This window comes from Oncorhynchus tshawytscha, linkage group LG03, assembly GCF_018296145.1.
Source record: "Oncorhynchus tshawytscha isolate Ot180627B linkage group LG03, Otsh_v2.0, whole genome shotgun sequence".
Classification (NCBI taxonomy): domain Eukaryota; kingdom Metazoa; phylum Chordata; class Actinopteri; order Salmoniformes; family Salmonidae; genus Oncorhynchus; species Oncorhynchus tshawytscha.
The window spans coordinates 61,491,312-61,507,450 of record NC_056431.1 but is presented as its reverse complement, the minus strand read 5'-3'; the positions used below and the strand labels follow the sequence as shown (position 1 = coordinate 61,507,450).

Here is a 16,139-nt window from a genome sequence, read left to right as displayed (position 1 = left end):
GCATGTGAGCTGAAAGTGCTAGCAAATGCAGCTAATTGGAACGCCTTGCCATAATTAAATTCAAGTCCTTGAGGAGTTGGTTTATTCAAAGACAGGACATTTCTCAGGAGCCTTGTTTTTGAGATGTGTTTTCCAACGACTGCTCATAGGCTATTTCACAGAAATGTAATATATACATTTTAAATGCGTGTGAAATGTGATGCTAGGTCTATTTTTTTCTGTCTCAGACTCAGAACATCATGTCAGGGGAGTTCCTCCTCTGCTTTCTCATGACTCATCTATAAGTCTTTGCTAGGTAAAGCTCCGCCTTATCTCAGCTCACTGGTCACCATAACAACACCAACTCGTAGCACTCGCTCCAGCAGGTATATCTCCGGCCTTCCTTCCAATTCTTTGCTGCCAGTGACTGGAACAAATTGCAAAAATCACTGAAGTTAGAGACTTATATCTCCCTCACTAACTTTAATCAGCTATCTGAGCAGCTTACCGATCGCTGCAGCTGCACACAGCCCATCTGTAAATAGCCCACCCAACTACCTACCTCATCATCTGCACATCTATCACTCCAGTGTTAATTTGCTAAATTGTAATTACTTTGCTACTATGGGCTATTATTGCCTTACCTCCATACTCCATTTGCACACATTGTATATAGATTTTTCTATTGTGTTATTGACTGTACTTTTGTTTATCCCACATGTAACTCTGTGTTGTTCTTTATTGTCGCACTGCTTTGCTTTATATTGGCCAGGTCGCAATTGTAAATGAGAACTTGTTCTCAACTGGCCTACCTGGTCAAATAAAGGTGAAATATATATATATATATTTTAACTCCTTTGCGCCACATCTCCCACTGCCAAGGTAAGTCAGGATGAAAGCGCAGCCAGCAAAGTGCACTCTTCAAGGGAGGGGGAATGACATGAGATGTTGTGTCACTTTGTGTTATTCAGTTTGAATGGGCAGGTTGGATAGAGTGGGGATGCAATCATTTGAGCAAACCGGCTGTGTTAAACAACACATGTGGTTAATGGCTTCTCCTATACCAACTGTTGCTATGATCTTTATTATGCACCATAAAAGGCTATATCCAAAATAAGGTAGGCTATTTAATGCAGTGTTCCTTATCTTATTAACCTATTAAACAGGTATAAAGCTTTAATAAGTAACCTGTTGGCTTAATTCCTTAAGGCTATATTAAAATTTCTAAATTGTGGCTGTACTTTAGGTCTGAGAAATGGTGCATAATGCTTGACTATGTAATGTAGCCAGCCTAATGTTTGTCTTCACCGATGCTGTTATGGAAGACAGGTGGCATCATTTATTAATTTACCTTTATTTAGCTAGGCAAGTCAGTTAAGAATCAATTCTTATTTACAATGACGGCCTACCCTGGCCAAACCCTCCCCTAACCTAAATGACACAGCCAATTGTGATACAGCCCGGGAATGAACCAGTGTCTGTAGTGATGCCTCTAGTACTAAGATGCAGTGCCTTAGACAGCTGTGCCACTCGGGAGCAACTACTCTTTCTCAACACAATTTCAATTTTAAGGGCTATATTGGCATGGGAAACGTGTTTATATTGCCAAAGCAAAGTTAAATAGATAATAAACAAAAATGAAATAAACAATACAAAATGCACAGTAAACATTACACACACAAAAGTACCAAAAGAATAGAGACATTTCAAATGTCATATTATGTCTATATACAGTATTGCAATGATGTACAAAGGGGAAAATAAATACACATGAATATAGGTTGATTTACAATGGTGTTTGTTCTTCACTGGTTGCCCTTTTCTTGTGGCAACAAGTCATACATCTCGCTGCTGTGATTGCACACTGTGGTATTTCACCCAACAGATATGGGAGTTTGTCAAAATTGGATTTGTTTTCAAATTCAAAGGGCAAAAGGGGGTGCACCTCAATATTAGGAAGATGTTCCTAATGTTTTGTACACTCAGTGTATATATCTGTCTCTCTCTCTAATCCTCCCTCACCATATCTATATACTGTAGATATATAACCCCCCCTCTCTCTATCCCCTTCACTATTTCGTTTTGAAAGCCTCTTTTAAATGTTTGTCTCTTTTTGTACATCCTGTCTACCTGAATAAATCTGAAATGTGCGTCAGAAGAAAAGCTTGTTTCAGGTTAATTCTCTGCAAGGCTGACCCACTGGCCTTGTTTCTAAAATATTTCTCCCACTTTCTGAACTGTTGACACCCTGCAAACATCTCTCTGATAGGTATACTTAAGCAATTAGGCCAGAGGGGGTGTTGTAAATGGCCAATATACCATGACTACGGGCTGTTCTTAAGCACGATGCAACGCAGAGTGTCTGGACACATCCCTTAGCCCTGGTGTATTGGCCATATACCACAACCCCCACAAGGTGCTTTATTTCTATTATAAACTGGTTAGCAACGTAATTACAGCAGTAAAATCAAATGTTTTGTCATACCCGTGGTGGACGGTCTGATATACCACGGCTGTCAGCCAATCAGCATTCAGGGCTCGAACCACCCAGTTTATAATATACTGTATGGCCTAGGGCAAGGCCATTAGCCAAACATTATCTGCATTGATAAAGGACAGCTTACAGGTAACATGATAGACAAGCACAGATAAGTAGCGTCATGTGGGGTGACAATACCATTGATTTGCCTTTCTATTCTGCATGCAGACAGATATTGCAGCACCCTCGTCAGCAGTTTCATTTCCTGCTTGGGGTGTCAGGAACACTTGAACAGGTCAGGACCTGGCCAGGACCCACTAGTGGTTCACAGCTGATTGTTTGTGGATGCAGCTGACTTTGTTTGACAGGCAGTTGGGTTTCAGTTTTCCACGCGAGTCATTCATTTTAAGTGATGCTTCTTCTAAATTAGATTTATGAAATCATATTAAGTTGACATAAACCTGTAATAAGAACCTTTTCACTGTGTCATCCAGAACACCAGGGGGCAATAGAAACCCAATACATCAGTGCAGGGCACTTCTTCCAGCTGAAGTGTGGTGATGCCACTGAGAATCGTACCACTGTGACCTGGAGCGGAGGGGGGAACCAGACCCTGAACATGACCTCTGGGGTCAGAGGGGAGGTTCTATGGTTTCTACATGCCCACACCTCCCATAGCATATACTACACCTGTGAGAGCAGGTAGGAAACCTCTGCATGTTACTGGATGTAGTTGTCAAATACCTTTGTTAATTTATTTTAGTTTCTAAAGTGACTTCAAGAATGTTTGAGGTAATTCCACTATCACAAGCAGAGTTTGAGATGAGGTGATTGGTTTCCAAATCCTAAATCTATTCACGTCTCACATGAATACTTCTCAACTTCACTGTTACAATAGTAAATGGAGTACTCTGGTCATATATTCATGTGTATTACAACACAGGTACCCTACTGGATCATGGGAGATGGAGTTTGTGCTGTCTGTGGACCCTGGGCCCTGTCCTGTCCCAGCTGAGAACCGGGCTGTATCCCAGGGGACTAGTGAAGTTGTAACGGCCATGGTTGGTGGAAGAAGGTGAGGACCAAGGTGCAGCGTGGTATGTGTCCATATTTATTAAATGAACACGGAAATAACCAAACTAATAAAGAGAATGACCGAAAACAGTTCTGGCTGGTGCAGACACACAACAGAAAACAGAAAATAATCACCCACGAAACACAATAGAAAACCGGCTCCCTAAATGTGGTTCTCAATCAGGGACAACGATTGACAGCTGCCTCTGATTGAGAACCATACCAGGCCAAATACAGAAATTGCCAATCATAGAAAAACTAACATAGACAACCCACCCAACTCACACCCTGACCATACTACAACAAAGACATAACAAAAGAACTAAGGTCAGAACGTGACAGAAGTGGTGTTCTACAGACAGCAAGATGTTCTTCGTCTGGACCGCACAGCACACATCCGATGGTTCAAGGTTAGGGCAGACACCCCACTAGACACACATACCATAATACCCTACTTGAAGAGCCCTGTCTTAAAGCAGTGGATGCTCCTCAGAGGATGAATGGGAGGACCATCCTCCTCAGTGAATTTCAGAAAAATAAAAATTGTAAAACATAAACATGTCACCAAATAAAATAGTAACTTGTCACCAAATAATTTATTAAAACACACTGTTTAGAAATGAAGGTCTACAGTAGCCTCAAAAGCACTCTGTAGGGTAGTACCATTGTGTACATTGACTTCTATACAAAAACTAGGAGACTCATGGTTCTCAACCCCTTCCATAGACTTACACAGTAATTATGACAACTTCTGGAGGATGTCCTCCAACCTATCAGAGCTCTTGCAACATGAACTGACATGTTGTCCACTCAATCAAAGTATCAGAAATTGAATCTAGTTCTAAAAGCATAAGCTACAGCTGGCTAGCACTGGATAAAATGTGGTCAGTAGTTGACTCAAAGAGAGATAAAGACAGTAGTTGAACAGTTTTGAAAAATTGGAGAATCATGAGAAACAAGAGAGAGAGAGCTATCTATATTTTGCTGGATTTTTTTTTCACTTTCACTTACTTAGCTAGCGGATGTAGATAGCTAGTTTGGCCTACTCAAACAACCGGCTCAAACATAGAGGGATTCTATGTTAACTATCTGGCTATGGCTATCCAATACGGGAACTCTTCCAAGTTAAGGTAAGCTTTTGGTTTTATAAACGTATTGCCATTGGGGCCCGTCGGTGTAACTGCTAAACTGCTTGCTGACTGTACACTGTACTGCTTGATTGTAGCGGGTATACTAACGGGTTACTTCTAGTAAGTATGTTGACTAGGACGTTAGCTAATATGGTGACACTGATGTATGCTGTGTGCAGTGGTTAGTGGTTAGGATACTGTATGAAGGTTTGGCTTGGAAAGGTTTTTTGGCCTGGTCACAGACAGCTGATGTGTTGTGCACTGAAGTCCACAAGCAGTGGGAAAAAGTGAGAGGAGGAGAGCACGTAAATGCGAGAAGGAATTATGCAACAAGTAAAAGGTTCATGCTGTTTGTATGTGGCTACTATGAAAGTGAACTGTGTTTGTGTGTGACCAAGGGTGTACAGTTGTGGCCAAAGGTTTTGAGAATGACACAAATATACATTTTCACAAAGTTTTCTGCTTCAGTGTCTTTAGATATTTTTGTCAGATGTTACTATGGAAAACGGAAGTATAATTACAAGCATTTCATAAGTGTCAAAGGCTTTCATTGACAATTACATGAAGTTGATGCAAAGAGTCAATATTTGCAGTGTTGACCCTTCTTTTTCTGCCCTTGCATGCTGTCAATTAACTTCTGGGCCACATCCTGACTGATGGCAGCCAATTCTTGCATAATCAATGCTTGGAGTTTGTCAGAATTTGTGGGGTTTTGTTTATCCACCCGCCTCTTGAGGATTGACCACAAGTTCTCAATGGGATTAAGGTCTGGGGAGTTTCCTGGCCATGGACCCAAAATATTGATGTTTTGTTCCCCGAGCCACTTAGTTATCAGTTTTGTTTTTCTGGAGAGAAGTGGCTTCTTTGCTGCCCTTCTTGACACCAGGCCATCCTCCAAAAGTCTTCACCTCACTGTGCGTGCAGATGCACTCACACCTGCCTGCTGCCATTCCTAAGCAAGCTCTGTACTGGTGGTGCCCCGATCCCACAGCTGAATCAACATTAGGAGACGGTCCTGACACTTGCTGGACTTTCTTGGGCACCCTGAAGCCTTGACAACAATTGAACTGCTCTCCTTGAAGTTCTTGATGATAAATGGTTGATTTATGTGCAATCTTACTGGCAGCAATATCCTTGCCTGTGAAGCCCCTTTTGTGCAAAGCAATGATGCCATCATGTGTTTCCTTAAAGGTTGACAGAGGAAGAACATTGATTCCAAGCACCACCCTCCTTTTGAAGCTTCCAGTCTGTTATTCAAACTCAATCAGCAACACAGAGTGATCTCCAGCCTTGTCCTCGTCAACACTCACACCTGTGTTAACGAGAGAATCACTGACATGATGTCAGCTGGTCCTTTTCTGGCAGGGCTGAAATGCAGTAGAAATGATTTTTTGGGATTCAGTTCATTTGCATGGCAAAGAGGGACTTTGCAATGAATTGCAATTCAACTGATCACTCTTCATAACATTCTGGCGTATTTGCAAATTGCCATCATGCAAACTGAGGCAGCAGACTTTGTGAAAATGTATATTTGTGTCACTCTCAAAACTTTTGGCCACGACTGTATTCATTCCGTCAATTCTGTTGAAAGAAAAACTTAAACAGAAGCAAACGGAATGAAACGGGGATAAACATAGCTGAATTAGTCCAATATAAACTGTCGTTTGCAACTGTTGGACTAATGATTACACCCTAGATCAGCTAGATACAGGCAAGAGTGCAAGGAGGTACTGAATGTGTCATTGTCTGTCACCTTGATTACTCAAATTCTTCTCTTGACCTGTAAACGTTCATTCATAGGCTAGGTTGTAGCAACCTCATGATGGGTATAGGGAAAATTATCATGTAGTAGCCTAAACCTATCAATGTTACATTGAACTGGGTGAATGGAATATGAATGACAGTCATCCAATATGCTGTAATAGAAATATGACTATGCTCATAAAATAAAAAATCATCCTCATCTTAAACGGCACCGACCGCCTCTGGCCTGGCATGCATTACAATGTCATAGTAATAACGTAACAGATTGATAGTAGCTGACATCAGCTTGTGACAATGGACATAATACAGTCATGACTGAACTGTTGTTTAGCTTAACTAACTGCCTTGCCTGTCATGAATGTCAGTTGCTCAAAATTGGTAACTTAATAAAAAACATTGATGACATTTCTATTGTGGGATAAGTAGATAGGATTGCGTGAGCTAACTTTGACACACAGCATCTCCGATGGGCTATGCAGGACTGTAGCCCTGTCGACCAGCATGGAGAGAAGATCATTGAAGAAGATGGTCTGAAGAGGCTCCGGGTGATCAATACTACTGAGAGCCATGCTGGAATTTACACCTGCCTAGTAGAGTTCTCTCTGCAGGGAAAAACCCCCACCACCGCCCACAGCACTCAGCTCAAATTTAACAAAGGTAAAGTTGTACCTCCATTTAAATTCAATGAACATATATTCTTTCTCACCACACTTTCTGTGGCTGCAAAGTGTGAAATTGTATAATGTGTATAATTTTTTGACATATTTGGTGATAATTAGGTGATTTGTAAATTTGTACTTTTTGCAGCATTTCCGTTTACCTGATGATATTGGCTTTAAAAAAAGTCATGTTGCAACCCCAAGTTAACCGACCCCAGAAAGGAAACCGTTGTGGTTGAACCAAGTGTGAAATTATGACGTCTTGTTTTTTTGTAGATAAGGCTATCTCTCATCCCTTGAACATTAGTGTTTAATAGAAATCTGGTGTGAAGACTGCTGGGTAATTTAGTCTTTCTGGGCCATGTCACAGCCGCTGACTCCGCGTGTTTTCTGTTTGATGGCAGGCTCAAGGATAGAGCTGGTGTGTTCAGCGTTTCTTGGGGTCGGTGAAGGTACGGAGTCAGAGAGCTCTATGTTCTGGATGGAAGACATACTGACCACATAGAACAGCTCAACGTGACAAAGACAACAATGTGAGTACTCTTTTAAAACATGTAATATACACTGTATCTCAGTATGTATCTTTTTAGAGATGTGTTTGTGCGTGAGTTTGTGTGTGATTGTTTGTTCGTTTGTGTGCATGTGAGCGAGAGTTTGTGTTTGTGTGTGTGTGTGTGTGTGTGTGTGTGTGTGTGTGTATAGAGCTCTGTCCTACACTGTGACTGTGACCATATCACTCTGTCACCATCTGACCCTCAGCCTTTTTAGGAGTAGTGGGGTCTATGGCCAGTCCACTCTGAGGTCCGTTCTGAATTCCTCAATGTGCCTATCAGCTGCGTCGCCAGGAATGTCCTGGGTCGGGACATAGAGCTGCTTCTGCTCCAACCAGGTAGGACCCCAAACACACTACTTAGTAACATGAAAGACTTCAAATCGCCCATAAGAGTCTGTTTGAACAGGATGTTGGCCTTGCCATTTGTGAGAGATTTGATGTAAGTTGCTGTTATTGTAACAGTAGCTTAGACTCATAGCTACTGTCTGTCAGCACAGAATGTGATACCATTATATCTCACTTCCTTCCCTTTTAGCCATTCACAGTGGTTTCTACACGTGCATGTGTCTCTGCCTGGTATTTTCTATGGCTGTAAAGTGGACCTGGTGTTGGCCTATAGGAAACTGAACAACCTTGTGCCCAAAAAGAGAGGTGAGTAAACGTAGAAATCTCCCATGGTCACAAAAGATTCCTGGGGCCTCGTTAATCAATATTGCGTAGAAACTATTCTAAAAATACTACTTACGATCGGAATTTAGAGAATGTTCATATGCATAGAAAAAGTGTGATTTATCAAACAATCCTATGAGTGTCATACGCACACCAGTATAAAATAACCATTGATAAATACCAATTGTTCTCAGCCTCAGTGCTTGTGCATGACCTTGGCTATTTGCATTTCAAAATGCTCCTAATTAATCATATATGGTCAAAAATCATCCCTTGAAAGCCTGAGTGGAATATACAACGCCATACCATGTAATACAAAAAAGAAATACAAAAAAATGCTGAGAAAAATAAAACGTAATCGAAAGTGAAATTGGGGTGCTAGTGTCAAAAATCTAGTACAACCAAAAGGTTTTATTCGGCTGGCTCAGTTCACCAGTAAAAAAACAAAAAAACAAAGAGAGTACCATTCAGATAATTCAAGTTGCTTTAGCAATGGCAAATATACTTCAAAGCAAACTATCCTCAACAGCTCCCTCCTGTAGGCGTATAGGCCAACATTTCTGTTCTGACGAATGAACAAGTCATGCGTTCCACCTTGCCACTAACCAGCAGTGTCTTTTACGCATCACATGACCTATCACCTGCACATTAAGAGTGGAAGATTTTCATTTCTGGAAGGTTCTTTTATGGAGATGTGGGTGCCGCCCAGTTGCGACTTGTCATTCAGGGCAGGTGGGGCAGAGCCAAAATGTTTTGGTTTTTTGGGGGCTTGCCTGTTTTGCATGTTATTTTGGCATTAATATGTTCACACATCAGTTTGTAAATAATGTTAAAAAATATATATATCATTGAGTTAATAAAGCCGCATACAAACATGGCCTCTTTTTTGTTTTCTTGATTAAGGCAGTTACAAAATTCAGGTGTTTTAGCCTAGCTCAGTGCTTTCTGTGGTGGTGGGGCAAACCAGCAGAAAATACGAAGCGTTGCGCCGTGATTGGCTCAGTGCTCTGTCACTCATGGGGACACTACGTCACTGCCAAGTCTAAGGGTAGAGCTAGAAAATTCAAGAAACTTGGTTGCTGCCATAGAGTTACATTAGAAGTGCCCTTCGAAGAGGCTCAAGATCATTGGCCACAGATAAAATGACGTCAAATCACATTAAATCTACAATAGCTTTGATTGGACTGATCAACATCATACTTTCAAAGTCTAGCTAGCAGTCATCCTCATGAATCAAGTCGATAGTCTACTGGCCAATCCTTTTTAATCCTTATCATATGAAGAGAAATAAGGAAGACAAATGATAGACAAAGTGTATCGGTGCTCATCGGCCATTCAACATAAAGACGCACATTGGATGCAAATTCAATGAGTGGTTTGGAAGGAATCAGTGTGGCTAACTGCAAGCATTGCGAAGCAATCACTAGCCTGCTATTCAGTGGAGTGGCTGTGTGGTCCCAAGTCTAAGATTAAGGCTCTTTTTTCCTAGTTTAAAATTCTAAAAAGTCAACATTGGCCATGCTGTCAATGAAGCATGATTTGTGCCGTGCTCAAAACAACTTAACTTGTAACTGCAAAATCTGACTTTAGTGAGTTCAAGACAACTGGGAACTCGGAATTGTAAATTCGGAACTCTGGCCTCTTTCTAGATATACGACATGAAGATCACTGATGTGACGTCATCATGATTCCTAATTTTTTTGTTTTGTTCCCAGTAGTCTTGAAAGCACCATGGGTTGTCCAGGGCAGAGACATTTGCTCTGCAGGTTCTATCTATCTGAGCTGCTGGAGAGACGATACGGATACACACTCTGTCAGCAGGCCAGGACGACATCCCTGGAGAAGGTACCCAGACACACACACACACACAAACACATTTCTATTGAAGTTTTGCTAATGCTCTGTCATGTTACTGCTTTGGGCCAGGATTCAATCTGATAGCGGGCTGTTGACAATGCAGCTTTTAAAGGCACTTTCTAATTGAGCCGACATATACAGTGTTCACCGTAATTGCGATCTCTGGGATTGCGGGAACATTGCCTTTAAAAGCTGCACTGTTGACAACCCACAATCAGTTTGAATCCCGGCCTTAATCTAGACCAATTAGGCACATAAAATTTGCTTTACAGAAAACTCAATCGTGGCACTTTGAATCTTAAATCTACTGCATAATCCCCGTTCAACAAATAAGACTAAATTCCCATGTTTATGACGTTTTCGTCTTTTTTTCTAGTCATGAAATCTATGCAGCCTACTCAATCACTTTTTATAACTACTGTTTACAGGCCTCCTGGGCCATATACAGTGTTCTTCATTGAGTTCCCGGAATTCCTATCGGACCTTGTAGTCATAGCAGATAATATTCAAATTTTTGGTGACTTTAATATTCACATGGAAAAGTCCACAGACCCACTTTAAAAGGCTTTCGGAGCCATCATCGACTCAGTGGGTTTTGTCGAACATGTCTCTGGACCTACTCACGGTCACAGTCATACTCTCGACCTAGTTTTGTCCCATTGTCACGACTTCTACCGAAGGTAACTCCTCTCCCTGTTCGGGCGGCGCTCGGCGCTCGGCGTCGCCGGTCTACTAGCCGCTACCCGATCCCTTTTTCTTTTTCTGGTTGTTTTGTCTGTGTTTCTTTTCACACCTGGTTTTCAATTGCTTTGATTTCTGTGGGTATATAGGGCACCTGTTACCTGCCGTAATTCGTGCAGGATTAGACTTGTGTGTATTGCGCTCGATTGTATTTGATGTTTGTTGTTTTTTCGCTATTACGCACGTGTATGTAAAGTGTCGGAACTGTGTTTGTTCCTCCGTTTGTTTGCACGAGTATTCAGAGCGTAGTTTTGGGATTTTTCCTGTGCCATTTGTATTGGTGGACTATATTATTAAAAACGCTTCTCAGACATCCCTGCTCTCCTGCGCCTGACTCCTACACCTCTCTACAAGAACGCATATTATCACACCCATGGAATACATGTTGTGGATCTTAATGTTTTTCCTCATAATCCTGGACTATCGGACCACCATTTTATTACGTTTGAAATTGCAACAAATAATCTGCTCAGACCCCAACCAAGGAGCATCAAAAGTCATGTTATAAATTCATAGACAACACAAAGATTCCTTGATGCCCTTCCAGACTCCCTCTGCCTACCCAAGGATGTCAGAGGACAAAAATCAGTTAACCACATAACTGAGGAACTCAATTTAACCTTGCGCAATACCCTAGATGCAGTTGCACCACTAAAAACTAAAACCATTTCTCATAAGAGACTAGCTTAAAACTCCTCTTTAAATCTGCGTATTCCTTCAAAGCTCGTTGTCCTGAGTCTGCACAACTCTGCCAGGACCTAGGATCAAGAGAGACACTCAAGTGTTTTAGTACTATATCTCTTGACACAATGATGAAAATAATCATGGCTTCCAAAACTTCAAGCTGCATACTGGACCCTATTCCAACTAAACTACTGAAAGAGCTGCTTTCTGTGCTTGGCCCTCCTATGTTGAACATAATAAACGGCTCTCTATCCACCGGATGTGTACCAAACCCACTAAAAGTGGCAGTAATAAAGCCTCTCTTGAAAAAGCCAAACCTTGACCCAGAAAATATAAAAAACTATCGGCCTATATCGAATCTCCCATTCCTCTCAAAAATATTAGAACAGGCTGTTGCGCAGCAACTCACTGCCTTCCTGAAGACAAACAATGTATACGAAATGCTTCAGTCTGGTTTTAGACCCCATCATAGCACTGCAGTTGAGAAGGTGGTAAATGACCTTTTAATGGCATCAGACCAAGGCTCTGCATCTGTCCTTGTGGTCCTAGACCTTAGTGCTGCTTTTGATAAAATCGATCACCACATTCTTTTGGAGAGATTGGAAACCCAAATTGGTCTACACGGACAAGTTCTGGCCTGGTTTAGATCTTATCTGTCGGGAAAGTTTGTCTCTGTGAATGGTTTATCCTCTGACAAGTCAACTGTAAATTTAGGGGTTCCTCAAGGTTCCGTTTTAGGACCACTATTGTTTTCACTATATATTTTACCTCTTGGGGATGTCATTCGAAAACATAATGTTAACTTTCACTGCTATGCGGATGACACACAGCTGTACATTTCAATGAAACAATGGTGAAGCCCCAAAATTGCCCTCGCTAGAAGCCTGTGTTTCAGACATAAGGAAGTGACAGAGATGCTTGTTCTAGGTCCCAAGAAACAAAGAGATCTTCTGTTTAATCTGACAATTAATCTTAATGGTTGTACAGTCGTCTCAAATAAAACTGTGAAGGACCTCGGCATTACTCTGGACCCTGATCTCTCTTTTGACGAACATATCAAGACTGTTTCAAGGACAGCTTTTTTCCATCTACGAAACATTGCAAAAATCAGACACTTTCTGTCCAAAAATGATGCAGAAAAATTAATCCATGCTTTTGTTACTTCTAGGTTAGACTACTGCAATGCTCTACTTTCCGGCTACCTAGATAAAGCACTAAATAAACTTCGGTTAGTGCTAAATACGGTTGATAGAATCCTGACAAGAACCACAAAATTTGATCATATTACTCCAGTGCTAGCCTCCCTACACTGGCTTCCTGTCAAGGCAAGGGCTGATTTCAAGGTTGTACTGCTAACTTACAAAGCATTACATAGGCTTGCTCCTACCTATCTCTCTGATTTGGTCCTACCGTACATACCTACACGTACGCTACGGTCACAAGACGCAGGCCTCCTAATTGTCCCTAGAATTTCTAAGCAAACAGCTGGGGGCAGGGCTTTCTCCTATAGAGCTCCATTTTTATGGAATGGTCTGCCTACCCATGTGAGAGACGCAAACTCGGTCTCAACCTTTAAGTCTTTACTGAAGACTCATCTCTTCAGTGGGTCATATGATTGAGTGTAGTCTGGCCCAGGAGTGTGAAGGTGAACGGAAAGGCTCTGGAGCAACGAACTTCCCTTGCTGTCTCTGCCTGGCCGGTTCCCCTCTTTCCACTGGGATTCTCTGCCTCTAACCCTATTACAGGGGCTGAGTCACTGGCTTACTGGTGCTCTTTCATGCCATCCCTGGGAGGGGTGCGTCACTTGAGTGGGTTGAGTCACTGATGTGATCTTCCTGTCTGGGTTGGCGCCCCCCTTGGGTTGTGCCGTGGCAGAGATCTTTGTGGGCTATACTCGGCCTTGTTTCAGGATGGTAAGTTGGTGGTTGAAGATATTCCTCTAGTGGTGTGGGGGCTGTGCTTTGGACAAGTGGGTGGGGTTATATCATTCCTGTTTGGCCCTGTCCGGGGATATCATCGGATGGGGCCACAGTGTCTCCTGACCCCTCCTGTCTCAGCCTCCAGTATTTATGCTGCAGTAGTTTACGTGTCGGGGGGCTAGGGTCAGTTTGTTATATCTGGAGTACTTCTCCTGTCTTATCCGGTGTCCTGTGTGAATTTAAGTATGCTCTCTCTAATTCTCTCTTTTTCTCTTTCTTTCTCTCTCTCGGAGGACCTGAGCCATAGGACCATGCCTCAGGACTACCTGGCATGATGACTCCTTGCTGTCCCCAGTCCACCTGGCCGTGCTGCTGCTCCAGTTTCAACTGTTCTGCCTGCGGCTATGGAATCCTGACCTGTTCACCGGATGTGCTACCTGTCCCAGACCTATTATTTGACCATGCTGGTCATTTATGAACATTTGAACATCTTGGCCATGTTCTGTTATAATCTCCACCCGGCACAGCCAGAAGAGGACTGGCCACCCCTCATAGCCTGGTTCCTCTCTAGGTTTTTTCCTAGGTTTTGGCCTTTCTAGGGAGTTTTTCCTAGCCAACGTGCTTCAACACCTGCATTGCTTGCTGTTTGGGTTTTTAGGCTGGGTTCTTGTACAGCACTTTGAGATATCAGCTGATGTACGAAGGGCTATATAAATACATTTGATTTGATACTTTACAGAGAAGCAGACGACTCATAATCCTCCTGTCAGCCCAGAGTGGATCCCCTCTGGACTCCAACATGAATCCTGATTACCAGTTACCACTGCAACAGAAGCTGCAGGACCACCCTGGCTAAGACCAACAGATTGGCCTATACGACACTTTGATCCAACATGGGCTCCGAGTGGTCCTGGTGGAGACAGATGCCAAGGTAGACTACACCTCCCTGCTTGAGTCACTAAGCTACATTAGGAGGAAGCCATGAGGTGGAGGCCCAGCTCTGGAAACAGCAGCTCAACTGCAGCCCCTAATGGCTACTTCTGGAAGTGTATGAGATACCACATGCCCTCTGAGCCAAAAAGGGGGTCTGAATCCTCAGCCAACAACTGCAATGTACCGTAGTATAGAACTTTATCAAACACCTGGGACATACTATAGCACAGAACTGTATTAGTTATTTGACAATGTCTATAATGTCTTTATATGGATATTTTGCTCTATGGCTTGGATGGCCAACCTTGGTCCTGGAGCTTATTCCTGGAGACCTTTTGCTGTGTAATTGAACTGTGACCCCAAGTCAAGCCTTGAATTATACTATGACTATCGTCATAATTAGGAGACCAGGGCGCAGCGTGATAAGCGTACATAACTCTTTTAATGAAAAGAACGAACCGTGACGCTATATGACTAGTGCAAACAGGCAACTAAACATAGAACATAACCCACAAACCAAAATGGAAAATGGCAACCTAAATAGAATCCCCAATCAGAGACAACGATAAACAACTGCCTCTGATTGGGAACCAATTCAGGCCACCATAGACCTACATTACCTAGACATACGAAAACCCCATAGATATACAAAAAACCTAGACAGGACAAAAACACACATAACCACCCTCGTCACACCCTGACCTAATCAAAATAACACATAAAACATAGATAACTATGGTCAGGGCGTGACAATGACCTGTTTTTAAAAAAAATTTTTTTAATGATTAAGATGGAAAGAAGTGGAGGGCGATCAAGATGAGTCAAGATGCAACCCAAAAAATGTATCATCATTGAAAAGGAAAAGGCACAGCACTCGCTGACCATTAAAAAGAAATGCTTTTATTTAACCAAGTATTTAAGCTTTTATAATAAAGAACAACATGTTTTTGATGGTGAACAAGCATTGGGCATTTTCTTTTTCAATTTATATGATTGAGATACCAGTGTGATCGAGTGTCCTCTTAAGAAATGCGTAAATTGTGCAAATTGAGAGGCTTTTTATCAATAACAGAGCTATTAGTGTAATGTGTCAGTGTAGTGGTACTGTATACACTGGTACGACTGGCCTGGTACTATTTACAGTAGTGTCAGTATAAACTGTGGATGGGTTGGAAACTGCATGGTCTCAACCAAGGTCTCCACTGACTTAGTAAGTCTATTTTCAGTCTCTAATGGTACAGGAACCACATCGGCTGTGTATACCTTTTGTACTTTATTTGTTTATTTTAGACTGTACATTTAAAATATGATGAAGTGTGTTGAACTGGACAATGTTCTTCTTATCAATAGCTGTTGAATATAATGGCTGATATGTTAGAGAAGATCATTAGTTATGACAGTGTTTCATTACGGGTCCAGATTAAATTCAAACTTGTGTGTGTATTTCTGATAGCTTGTTGTACACTGCATATTTTAATGTATCTATGTTCCAGGAGGAAGGCAGCAGACACCTGCCTCATGTCTGTGACAGAGGTGATTGTGGTCAAAGCCCAACTGTTCAACAACTCAGTCCTGTTCAGCCATATCTCAGAGCTAGCAGACAGCATCGCTATCCCATGTCCTGACCCTTGTGGAACAACTGTGTCAGGATGGGAAAGGAAACTTAACCGGAATACTAACACAAGCGATGTACCATTG

The 16,139-nt window shown here is 42.0% G+C and overlaps 1 pseudogene; it reads left to right on the top strand.

Moving 5' to 3' along the window:
- The first annotated feature begins 239 nt into the window (after positions 1-239).
- On the top strand, positions 240-14,986 carry LOC112233719 (annotated as a pseudogene).
- The last annotated feature ends 1,153 nt before the right edge of the window (positions 14,987-16,139 follow it).